We start from the raw sequence: 11,900 nt of genomic DNA on the forward strand, positions 1-11,900 counted from the left end.
GGTGTCCCTGCCCACTGGATGAGCTTTCAGGTCCCTTCCCACCCAAACCACTCCATGATTTTGTGATTCCATGAAATCAGGGCCCACATCCATGTCCAGGATGCACATTTCAAATGCACCACTGTTTATTTTTTACCCAAATCCATGTTTCCCTTATCACACTCATCAAAGTTTTTCTGTTCTAACAATTAATTCTATTTTATTCCTTACTTTCCTACTCCCTGTTCAGCTTACAGAGTTCCCTCCCTGAACAGATGGAGCTCAGTAGATCCAGTAAAAGCCATAAATGAGGCAGAAATTAAATGGCTTCATTCAGATTTGTCTAAACACCCTTCCAGAGCTGAAACACAGTGACCTGGGAATAAGAACACAAAATCCATGCTGGTGTGGCCAGAGAGGAATTATATTTCTTTCCCAGAGCACCATTTCTACAAAGTGTCTCCTCTCCATTAATGCCTTTTCTTTTATTAGGACATCCTGCAATACAAGGCAAGAATAAACCAGCTTTTTTCTACTTCACAGATCTCTATTTTCACACTTTCATACACAGAATAATGCCACGGTAAAGAAAAGGAGTCTTGATATTCTGGATGAAGAATTTGTGCATTTGTTCACTCCCCTTGCACGACTGCCAAGCAGGATTCTCTGAGCATTTCTGTGAAATTATGGTTTAGTTTATGGAAACCAGGATTGTCCACGCCTAGAGGAGCAAATCTGAAATCCATCTTTGCCTTCCAATCCATCTTTAATCTCTTTTGACAGAAAACAGTCACAGAATGCTGTGGTTGCTCAGTGGAGTGAGAAAAAAATATCACCAGGAACTTTTTTCATCTCTCATGTCTTTGTTGTCTCTGAGGTAAAAGCTGCTCTTTTATCTCCCATTTCCAGATTTTGACATCAGCAAAATAAGACACTGCTCTGTGGCAGAACCACTTTGGAAAAGAATATTTCTAAAATTTAAGGAATGGGGCATCTCATCTGTCACTACACAAAAAAAAAAAAAAATGTGGAAAGAAGGAACAAAACTGGGAGCTCTTGCCACAGGCAGTGATTTGTGTTTGCTCCAGGGCAGCTCGGGTGAAAAATCCAAATCCCAGCTCCAGAGGAGGAAGAAAATAGAAAAGAAAAAATATTTTTTATTATGAAATATTATGGAATCAGGGCCACCTGATTCCAACTTCTCTCCTGTCCACCTTGTGCTTTCTGGAGCTTAAGAGGGATTATTACTATTATTATTATTATTATTATTATTATTATTATTATTATTATTATTATTATTATTATTATTATGGTTTATAGTTTGTGAGTTTTGCAGTATTTTAAGTTATCAAGTTAAAATTGGAGACTTTTTTTAACAAGGCTTTTTAAGGGTTAACTGTTTAATTAAGAATGGACACTTAAATTATTTTATTTTTAACTTAATTGTGACTTGTAATGTGGATTTTTAAATTTAATTAAACAAGATTACTTAGACTTAGGAAGAAGAAGGCGAAGAAGAACAATAAAACTTTTGGTTTAAAACTTTTATCTGTTTTTTTCCATATTGTTATATTTTTAAAAATTTAAATTTCAACATTTTGCTATGTGATATTACACACTTTTGTTTAGATTTCACACTTATATTTAAATTACATATTTGTGATTTTAGGTTTATTATTCAATTTTGGAAACTTTAGGTCTAAAGCCGGGGTTTTTTGAGGGTTAGTGCTTTGCCAGCAAAGAAAGTTTAAAATTCTCAGTTTCTAGGGTTTCAATTATTATTATAATATTGTTATTGTAATTATTATTATTATTATTATTATGTTTTATGTTTTATGTTTTATAGTTTGTGAGTTTTGCAGTATTTTAAGTTATCAAGTTAAAAATTTTTAGAATTTTGAATTTAGAACACACTTGTGATTTTAGATTTATTATTTGATTTTGGAAGCTTTAGGTCAAACAGGGCTCATACAGAAGAGATGCCTGCAAAACCCAGTTTTGAGATAATCCTAGGGGCTGGAAATCCAAAAGCCTTGATTTTCCCTGGTAATGCTTTGCTGTGATATAAAAGCAACCAGTTCTGCTGTCAGCCCCTCCTGGAGTTCCAAACCTGCACAAAGTGTCCAAATTCCCTCCCCATTTGGGCAGTTTGTTCTTGTTCCTGCCTGTGTTCAGAATCCTGGCAGTGCTGCAGAGGGGAAATTCTCTATTTTCATTCCTATCATATCCTAACTCAGCCATTACTGACATTGGCCTAAATTCTCCTCTGCTCTTGTAAGTGAGGCTTCCAAAGTTTTCTTGAGGAAGGAACTCAGCAGGAAAGGGAAAGAACAGATTTTTTTACAGTCTGAGACACTGCTTTGGTTTATTTTACTGTTAATTACTAATGAAAAGAGATGTTTTAATGAGTTGTCAGCAATTTGCCCTTTTTCCACTTTTGTACATTAAAATTTATAATTTGCAAATTATAATTTATAAAATGACAATTCCTATGTTTCTCAGATTTCAAGTAACCCTAACAAACAGTGGCAATGGGATCATATTAAGCCATTACTTCTCAGTAATTGTCCTCCTGTAAAACACTTTGAAATTTTAAAATACCTTTCAGTGTTGGTATTTTGCCCTTGTGCTGCTAGAAGAGTTCTTCATAATTTCATGCAAAAAATATTTTGCCAGATGCAAAATTTTTCTACTCCCTTGTTTAAATATGAAGTTTCTGCTTGTAGGGAAGGTGGAGGAAAATCTGCACAGGGATTTTCTTCTTGGCTGAGGGAAACAGAGCCCTCAAAGCATCGAGTGGAGTGGAGAAAGGCTGACATGATGTATTCCACATCCCAGGTTGTAACTCATCATTTCAGAATTATCCAGTTGTTAGCAGAAAAGTGGGATGTGTGCAGGAATTCCCACATTCCCTTCCCTGCTCTGGGGGATGCTCTCAGCGTGCCACGCCTCTCTGCGTGAATCAGCACAGTTTGGGAAGTGGTGGATTGTGTTTTAAAGCTTTCAAATCCCAGGAAAGCATCTGAAAGCAATAAGAGGCACATCGTGTCCTGCCTGCAAACACACAGGGAAGGGCAGCATTGATTAATTCCTTGTCCTGGTTAACCTGCAGTGCAAATATTTTTTTTTAAATTTTCTTGTTTTCTTGCTTGGTAGAAGCTGCCAGGACAAGAGATGGATGGTTTGTGTGAAAAAACACATTTTACTGGTTTGGTAAAATTTAAAAAGTATAATAAAAGACAATAGAAGACACACATAAAATAAAGGATTAAATGTTTGGGTGCTTGGTGAGTTGCTAAGAGCACCCAGCTGTTTTGGAACACTTTTCAAAATATGTTTTATAATATATTAACTTGTTGCATATTTATAGTTTTTTATGTATAGTTTAACTAGTTTGACTTTTTTTGAGAACTATTTTGCATGGTTACTCTTTGGGTTTGCTTTTTTAGAATGTGTGTGCTTTTTGGCTTGTGGTTTTAATTTTCTTTTTATTATTTTTTAATTTGGTGGTCCTGGCCATTTGCAGCCGGTGAGTGTTGATAATTGTTAGTTGCAGGGTTTCTATTACACATTCACGGGCTGTTATTTTAATTAAGCAGGTAGTTTAAGCATATTATCTTTAAAAAAAGTATGTCTAACTTTTGCTATTAGAAAAACTCTATATTCATACAGAAAAGGTATTTTAACATTACACATATAACATTTATCCCAGTATGTTATGCACTTATAACAGTTTGGGAAGTGATGCTGCCCTGCTGCAAACCTTAAACTCTGTGTTGTGAGCTGGGAAACAAAGATTTCTGCTAAAACAGTTTTAGAGACAGAGCAGCAACCCAGATGTTTTGATTGTATCATCATTTAAGGCCTTAAGGTTCTGGTTGGTCATGTTCATCCAGCTTGTGTTGGCATTCCATTTTCCCTTCAAAGACCCTGCTGGATGTGATCCCCAATCCTGGACAACCCTCAGCACCCATTCCCTGACACCCAGCCCCAATTTCAGCCTCATCCAAGGTGCTCCTTGTCAGGAACAAGTTCCTAAGTTTCAGTTTCCATGTTAATTGTTAATGTTGAATTCCAAGCTTTACCCTGTTCTGATTCCTAATTAATGTTAATTGTTAATGTTAAATTATTGTCCCTATTCTTTTCTAGTCCCCAACTGTCTCACCTGTGTGCCCTTTCCCTTCTGTCAGGAGTTGCTGCTGCTCCCCTGAAATGGAGCCTGTGAGGGGGGTGATGTCATCGAGCTATATGCAAATGAGAGGGGTGCAAAGGACACTGGGACACAATTCAGAGTTAAAACCCCTTAAGACAATGAGCCCAAATGACATCTGGGACTGAGAATGTGTCCCCAAGTTGGGAAAACACTGCAGAACACGAATTTATCATCCTGAGCTGCTTTGATTCTGTCACCATGACCTTACAGCATCCTGCCAACATGACACTCCTGGACTATGAGCCAAAATTTACTTTTTTTGGATTCTCGCTAGAATGGAACCCCCAGCTCTGCCTGAGAAAAAAAAAGCTGCACTCCTCCTCCCCTGGCTCATCCATCAGGAGCAGCAGCGGTGTGCACAACCCCTCGGGCTCCCCACCCAAGCTGATTTTCTAACAAAGGCCTTACAAAGGAGCTGCTCTCCTGGCCCATTTATTTCACTCGTCCCCCCTTGGAGATGGGTGGTGGCATCTCAAATCCCTGCCAACCTTGTCCCCTCCCCAGGACACAGCCAAAACTCTTTGCTGCTCAGCTCTGGCAGCTTGGAGTGCCCTGGAAATTTGGATTTAAGCTCTGGGAGCTTAAATTTGGATATTTGGATTCCTCTCTGTGAGGAGAGGAAAGGGACAAAGCCTGCACAGGCCTGCAGGAAATTCTGGAGCTGCTGTTGATTAACCTCACCCCGAGAGCTCTTTTGGGGTGTTTTGGGTGCCTTGATAGAAAAAAAACCCTAAAAGCTCTGAGAGAGGGCCCAAAGGATGGACATGAAAGTGGTGAAGGGTCTGGAGGGGCCACACAAGGGGAGGCACCTGGAATGTCCCAACTGGAGCAAAGAAAGCTGAGGGAAGATTCTGCAGGGAAGATCTGGGTTTAAATTCGTGCCTCAGAAGGGATCTCAGCCCTGTCTGGAGAAATTTCCTCCTGAGGAAATGGGAAATGTGGGAATATTCCAAGGGCTCCTCCTACACTTGTGTGGCAAATAGAAGGAAGATATAAAAGATAGATATAAAAGATAGGTATAAAAGATATGAAGGATATAAAAGATTATATAAAAGATGATACAAAAGATGATATAAAAGATATAAAATTATTGGGAGCATCCAAAGGAAAGGTAAGGTTCTGGAAGGGAAGAGGAGAGGATGAGGGACCCTGGAATGTCCAGCTGGAGGAGACTGAGGGGAAATTCCTCAGGAATTGCAGCTCGAGAACAGATCCAGCTCTGATCTCTGCTCTGGGACAGCACCCAGGGAGAGGCTGGAGCTGGGCCAGGAGGGATTAGGAGGATATTCAGGAAAAAGTTCTTCCCCAGAGACTTTTGCCACTCTCAGCTCCCTCTACACAGACTGGGAATGGGCTGTGCAGGGCTTGGGTTTGTCCTTCCACCCTTGTTGGAATTTAAAATGCAAGAAATTCTCAGAACAATGGGCCTGTAAATCAAAGCCTGGAAAAGAGCACAGGATTTGAACTGAGGCTTTGGGAAAAGCTTCCAAGCTTAGGTGCTAGCAGCAAGAATGCAGATTTAAATCTTAAAGCAGAGACATGTTAAGTAGAGAACCAGTTGAGTTATAGAGTTTAAGATGCAGAAAGAATAAAGGTAATTGTAAAAGTGACAAAAGTCTTAGAATAGATCTGTGTTTCAGAACAGCATTAGTTAAGAAAGGTCACACTGTAATTAGATAAAATTTCTAAGTATTGGATTAGAAACATAAGTATCATTGTTGGCAGAGTTTTATTGGTTAATAAATCCTTAAAAGACTTTGTAATAATAAGTCTTGTGACTTGTAGCCACACTCTCAACACCTAGAACAAGAACTTTCTGTAGAAGACAAGAAAAACAAGCCACACTTTCTAAAGCAGTCCTGTCTCTCTACTTCATTCAGAAAAAAAGAAAAAATCCCTGCAAGAAGATGTAACATGGGAGCAATAAACTCTCACACCCTCCTGGAGCACAGGAATTCCCAGGGAATTCCAGCAGAACACCCCAGAGATCCTTCAGGGTGTGCTCTGCAAGGAGCCCCTTCCACAACCCTCCTCGGTCAAACTCCCTTGGAAAATCAAAATATCCAGAGCTGTTGGAATTCTGGAAACTGAGAATTTCAGAGTTTCTCTGCTCACAGGCTCTGGCCCTCAAGAAAACACAGCTTTTGATTTGAGGCTGTGGAGAAGGCTTCCAAAAATTGAATAATAAAATTAGGATCACTGGTGTGGAGTTTGAATACAAGTGTGCAATATCACAGGGTGAAAAATACAGAATTTAAGGTTTAGAAAGGAGTAATATCTAAAAAGCAAAATAGAAGTTTTAGAGCAAAGGTTTCTTTCTTCTTCACCTTCTTCTTCATGGGTTTGGGTGATTTTGTGTAATGGATAAAAAATTCTGCATTGAGGACCACAGGTGTTTAGTTTTGGATTAAAAGTAGAAATAATTTAGGTGTCTGTTCTTAATTAACAGTTGAGGCTTAAAAAGCTTTGTAAAAAAAAAGATAAGTTGCCATTTTTAGCTTGTTAGCTAGAAGTGCTGCAGAACTCACTGTAGTATAGGTAAGAACTAATAAACATCTGAGTCTGAACACAAAATCCCATCTCTTGTACTTCTAATCCTGACTCTGGCAGAAGAAAAAAAAGAACATAAAACACAACACACAGCTTCCCCCAGGGCTGTGGGAGCTGTGCTGATCCTCTTGGTGTTTTCTGCTGGAAAAATCCCATTTTGTGCAGTTCCATGTGGAGTGGCCAGGTCCTTCTTTGGCCTCCCTTGGGCACCAGGACACCCCTGGAAAAATGGAGAGGGATTCCTGCACCTCAGGGCAGGAGGGAGGCGTTTTCTGCATGGCTTTGTGCCTCTCACAGACTGTCTGAGCCTTGTCCTCCCAAAATTCCTGCTCTCCCACCACAGAATACCCTCAGCTGTTGGCTCCTCTCATAGCCAGACATCTGCACCTATTGCTTTACATTTTCTAAGCTGGTCATGCAAGAAAAAAATCAACTTAAAGGCTCTGTGAGTTCAAGCTGGAATTCTCCAAAGCCTCCACAGCTCATGGGGTTTATGGTTTTCATTCAGTCATGGCCTGGAGACTTAAAATCTGAAGGAAAATTAGATCTGAGGAGTAACCTGGGTTGTTCAGGCTATTAAATATAAATATTAAAATATAAATATCTTCTCCAGGGCTAGGAATCCAAAGGAGATGCTGGTGCTTTGAGGTTTTTAGCAATTGATTTCCTCTACCACACAAAATTTCATACAGAACACACATAAATTGACCAACATTTCAAATAATTTTCCTTATTCCTATCCTGAATTTCCTTATCCAAGGCTTTTACTCCTGTGCTGAGCTCAATAACTTCTCTTTGCCTAAATTCTGTATTCTACAAAGACACCCATCCTTGGTCTGGAGATGTAAAAACTGCAAGAAATCACTGCTTCCCTCAGAATATTTTCCCAGTTTGAAATGTGTGCATTGTTCTGATTTGAGCTTTGGTGGTTTCAATGCACAGATGTTGGTCCTTGAAATGTTGGGAGGTTTTTTTTTTTAGTTTTAAATCCAGACTTTAGTTCCTAGTACTTTGTTTCTTCGGTCAAAAATCATCTGTGCTCTGGGTTATTAAATCCCAAAAACAGAATATCACCAAGCACAGATATCGTTGACATTTGTGATTTTATTCCTCTCAAAACAGGTCCTGTCCAGCTACAACTGCAGGGCTAAAAATGGATTTAAAAATGGATTTAAATATCTGAGCTTTAGTTGAAGAAAACATCTTGAGCAAGGCAAGTTCCATGAGCCAAGCTGGAAATTTGGGATGTGCAAGTCTGTGTCTGCAGTGCAATATTGATTTTATGCCTCAGCAATGCCCAGACTGGAGAAATCTATAAAATAATGAAGTTATTAAAGGAAATGTTTGATTCCACCCAGTGACTCGGTGATTCAGGCATGTTTTAAAAGATTAAAAGAGAAAATCAAACTGAAATGGTAAAAAAAATGCTCGTTAAAATAATTTCCTCTTCTTGTTTTTTTTTAAATCAAGCCACTTTCACTTCACTGCCCTTTAAGTTATTTGTAGAACTCCATGTTTTATTTAAATACTGAAAATATCTACTCAGATACAGGCAGAAGTTGCTTGATTCCTGTCATTTATTCAATAGTTTTTAAGTCTTCACTGGATTAAACAAAAAACTTCTTTGGTTATTGCAGGCCAGGTAGTTTCAGGTTATTCCTCACAATTTTAATGTATAAAACATTGCAGGAAAGGGAATTACTGGCACAGGGAAGAGAACAGTAAATAAATATTTACAACAGTAAATAAATAAATATTCATTCTGTTAATTCTAGAAAGATTTACCTGTACATTCTGGATATTTTAATACACCCACTCCATGCTTTGGATGGAGAAGAGACTCAGAGCTGAGATAAAATGAAATAATCCCTAAACAGAATTCTTTTATTTATCTCCTCCAAGTCTGGGAATCCAAAGGAGATGCTGTTGCTTTGAGGTTTTTAGCAATTAATTTCCTCTGCCACACAAAATGTGATACAAAACACACATAAATGGACCAAAAATAAAGGTAATTTTCCTTATTCCTATCCTAAATTTCTTTGTGGATATAGGATGAGACAAAGAAAGCTGCAGAGAATGAGGAATTTATCTGGGAAGAGCTGTAGGATTATTTGTTTTTGACACAGAAATTAATCCACATCAGTTGCTGGCTTTAAATTTGTAAAAATCTTCAATCATTAATTTTTAAAAATATTTGAATATTAAGAAAAACAGGATGCTGTTGCCATTGCCAAGTCAGGAGGCATAAAAATATCTCACTATAATTCTGGATATCAGTAAAAGTGCATGAAAACTTTTGGGTTTCACAGAATTATTGGGGCTGGGAGAGACTTTAAAGATTGTCCAGTCCCACCATCAAAATCACCCTTAAATCTTTTACATCCTCTGCTTAGCAGTATGTTGGAAAAAGGGGGGAATTGCTGTTTTAAAATATATCAGTATTTTAAAATTTCTGATAGAGGAATGAACAAAATGTGAAATAATCATACAGAGGTGTTGGAGAAAAATAATTTGCTTTCCAAGACACCAAGGGAGGATTTTTTTTTTTCCAAGACAACCTGTTTGGGGAGGAAGAAAAGAGAAGGAGGCTGAGATAATTCTTCCATTTCCAGCATTTGGAGCAATTTAGAAGGAACACAGTTCTGCTCTGATGGAATTACAGAGGCCAGAACCAAGCACAGGCTCCAAAACTGAAAAAAAAAAATTAAAATAAAATTTAAAAATAGCAAGAGACCAAAATTCCTCATGTTTTTAAGGAGCTGTGCTTTGAAAAACCTGACAAAAGCTGGCAGCTTGAATCAATAAATGCAGCTGATAAATCAGTTGTGAAACAAATCAATAAATGCAGCTGATAAATCAGTTGTGAAACACGAGTGGAAGCTCCACCGTGGAGGAGCCAGATTGGTTCTGATCTGTGAAAGTTCAAAGAATTGCCCCTGAGGAAACACAAACTGAAGAAATGAGAATTTTTTTGTAATTGCAGCACTGAGGTGACAACTTCACACACAAAGGGTGGGTGGCAGCAAGGCAGGAGGACAGGATTTTCCTCAAAAAGTTCCTTTTAAAATCAGATTTTCTAAACCCAACTCCTTCACCCAACCCATTTCTGCTCTTCCTACTGCAGGGAATATCAAATCTGGTTTTTTTTGTCCAAGCTTTGAATTGAACAGTTGTTTTGAAATATTCCAAAGACTCTTCCATTGCTCAATTACTGATTTTTTTAGCTCTTTTCCCACTCACACCAGCAGCTGAGCTGTGCCCAGCCAGGCCACCAGCAGATTTCTGCACTCAGCAATGATGACAAAATAAAAGAGATGAACCAGCCCCTGGGCTAGAGGCAAAAACTCGATGGCATGAAAGGCATTGTTGAATTGACAACACAAAACACAACACAAAATCCTGGATCTCAGTTTTGAGTTCCTGTCTGAGCTCCAAACAGGATAAATGTGAATTTATGGATTCGTGGAATGCTTTGGGTTGGGGTTTATTACATTTCAGCCTGGGATTGGGTGTCTTATTTTTAATTTTTTCCCAGTGTTTTAATCCCAGATTTTTATATATTTATTATTTATTTTCCGCCCAGTGTTTTAATCCCAGATTTATATTTATTTTTTCCCCAGTGTTTTAATCCCAGACTTTTTTTTACTTTTTCCCAATGTTTTAATCCCAGATTTATTTTTTTCAACTTTTCCCCAGGGTTTTAATCCCAGATTTATATATATATTCCCCCCCATTATTTTAATCCCAGATTATTGTTTTACTTTTTCCCAGTGTTTTAATCCCAGATTTTTATTTATTTATTTATTCCCCCCCCAGTGTTTTAATCCCAGATTATTTTTTTTACTTTTTGTGTTTTTAATTTTTTTTTTTTTTGTTTTTTTTTTTTTTTTTTTCCCCATGTTTTAATCCCAGATTTTATATATATTTTTTCCCCAATTTTTAATCCCAAATTTTTATTTTTTTACTTTTTCCCCTCATGTTTTTAATCCCAGATTTACATATATATATTTCCCCATTTTTTAATCCCATATTATTTTTTTTTTACTTTTCCCCTGTGTTTTAATCCAATTTTTATATATATATTTTCCCCATTGTTTAATCCCAGATTTATATATTTTTTTATTCCCCATGTTTTAATCCCATTTTTTTTTTTATTTATTTTCCCAGTGTTTTAATCCCAGATTTTATATATATATTCCCATGTTTTTAATCCCATTTTTTTTTACTTTTTCCCAGTGTTTTAATCCCAGATTTATATATATATTTCTCCCCAGTGTTTAATCCTAGATTTTTTTTTTTACTTTTTCCCAGTGTTTTAATCCCAGATTTATATTTTTTCTCCCCAGTTTTTTAATCCCAATTATTTTTTTTTTTACTTTTTCTCAGTTTTTAATCCCAGTTTATATTTTCTTTCCCAGTGTTTTAATCCCAATTTATTTACTTTCTCAGTTTTTTAATCCCGATTTATATATATTAGTGTTTTATCCCAGATTTATATATATATATATATATATATAATATATATATATTTTCCCGGTGTTTTAATCTCAGATTTATATTTTTTTTTACTTTTTCCCAATGTTTTAATCACAGATTTATACATATTTTTCTCAGTGTTTTAATCTCAGATTTATACATATATATTTTTTCCCCAGTGTTTTAATCTCAGATTTATATATTTCCCCATTGTTTTAATCCCAGATTTATATATTTGTATACTTTTCCCCCACTGTTTTAATCCCAATTTTTTTAAAACTTTTTTTTCCAGTGTTTTAATCCCAGATTTATATTTTTTTTTACTTTTTCCCAATGTTTTAATCCCAGATTTATATATATATTTTTTCCCCAGTGTTTTAATCCCAGATTTATATATATATTATTCCACATTGTTTTAATCCCAGATTTTTTTCCCCAGTGTTTCAATCCCAGATTTTTTTTTACTTTTTCCCAATGTTTTAATCCCCGATTTATATATGTATATATTTTTTTCCCAGTGTTTTAACCCCAGATTAATTTTTTTTTAACTTTTTCCCAGTGTAATCCAGCTGGCAGCAGTACCTGCAGGAGTGAGGATGGAGAGGCGGTGGGCAGTGAGCACTGCAGTCATCTCATCGTGGTCGGAGGGATGGATGTACTCATAAATGCTGTTCCCAGTGAG

The sequence above is a fragment of the Catharus ustulatus genome, chromosome 2 (genome assembly GCF_009819885.2).
Source record: "Catharus ustulatus isolate bCatUst1 chromosome 2, bCatUst1.pri.v2, whole genome shotgun sequence".
In the NCBI taxonomy this organism is placed as follows: domain Eukaryota; kingdom Metazoa; phylum Chordata; class Aves; order Passeriformes; family Turdidae; genus Catharus; species Catharus ustulatus.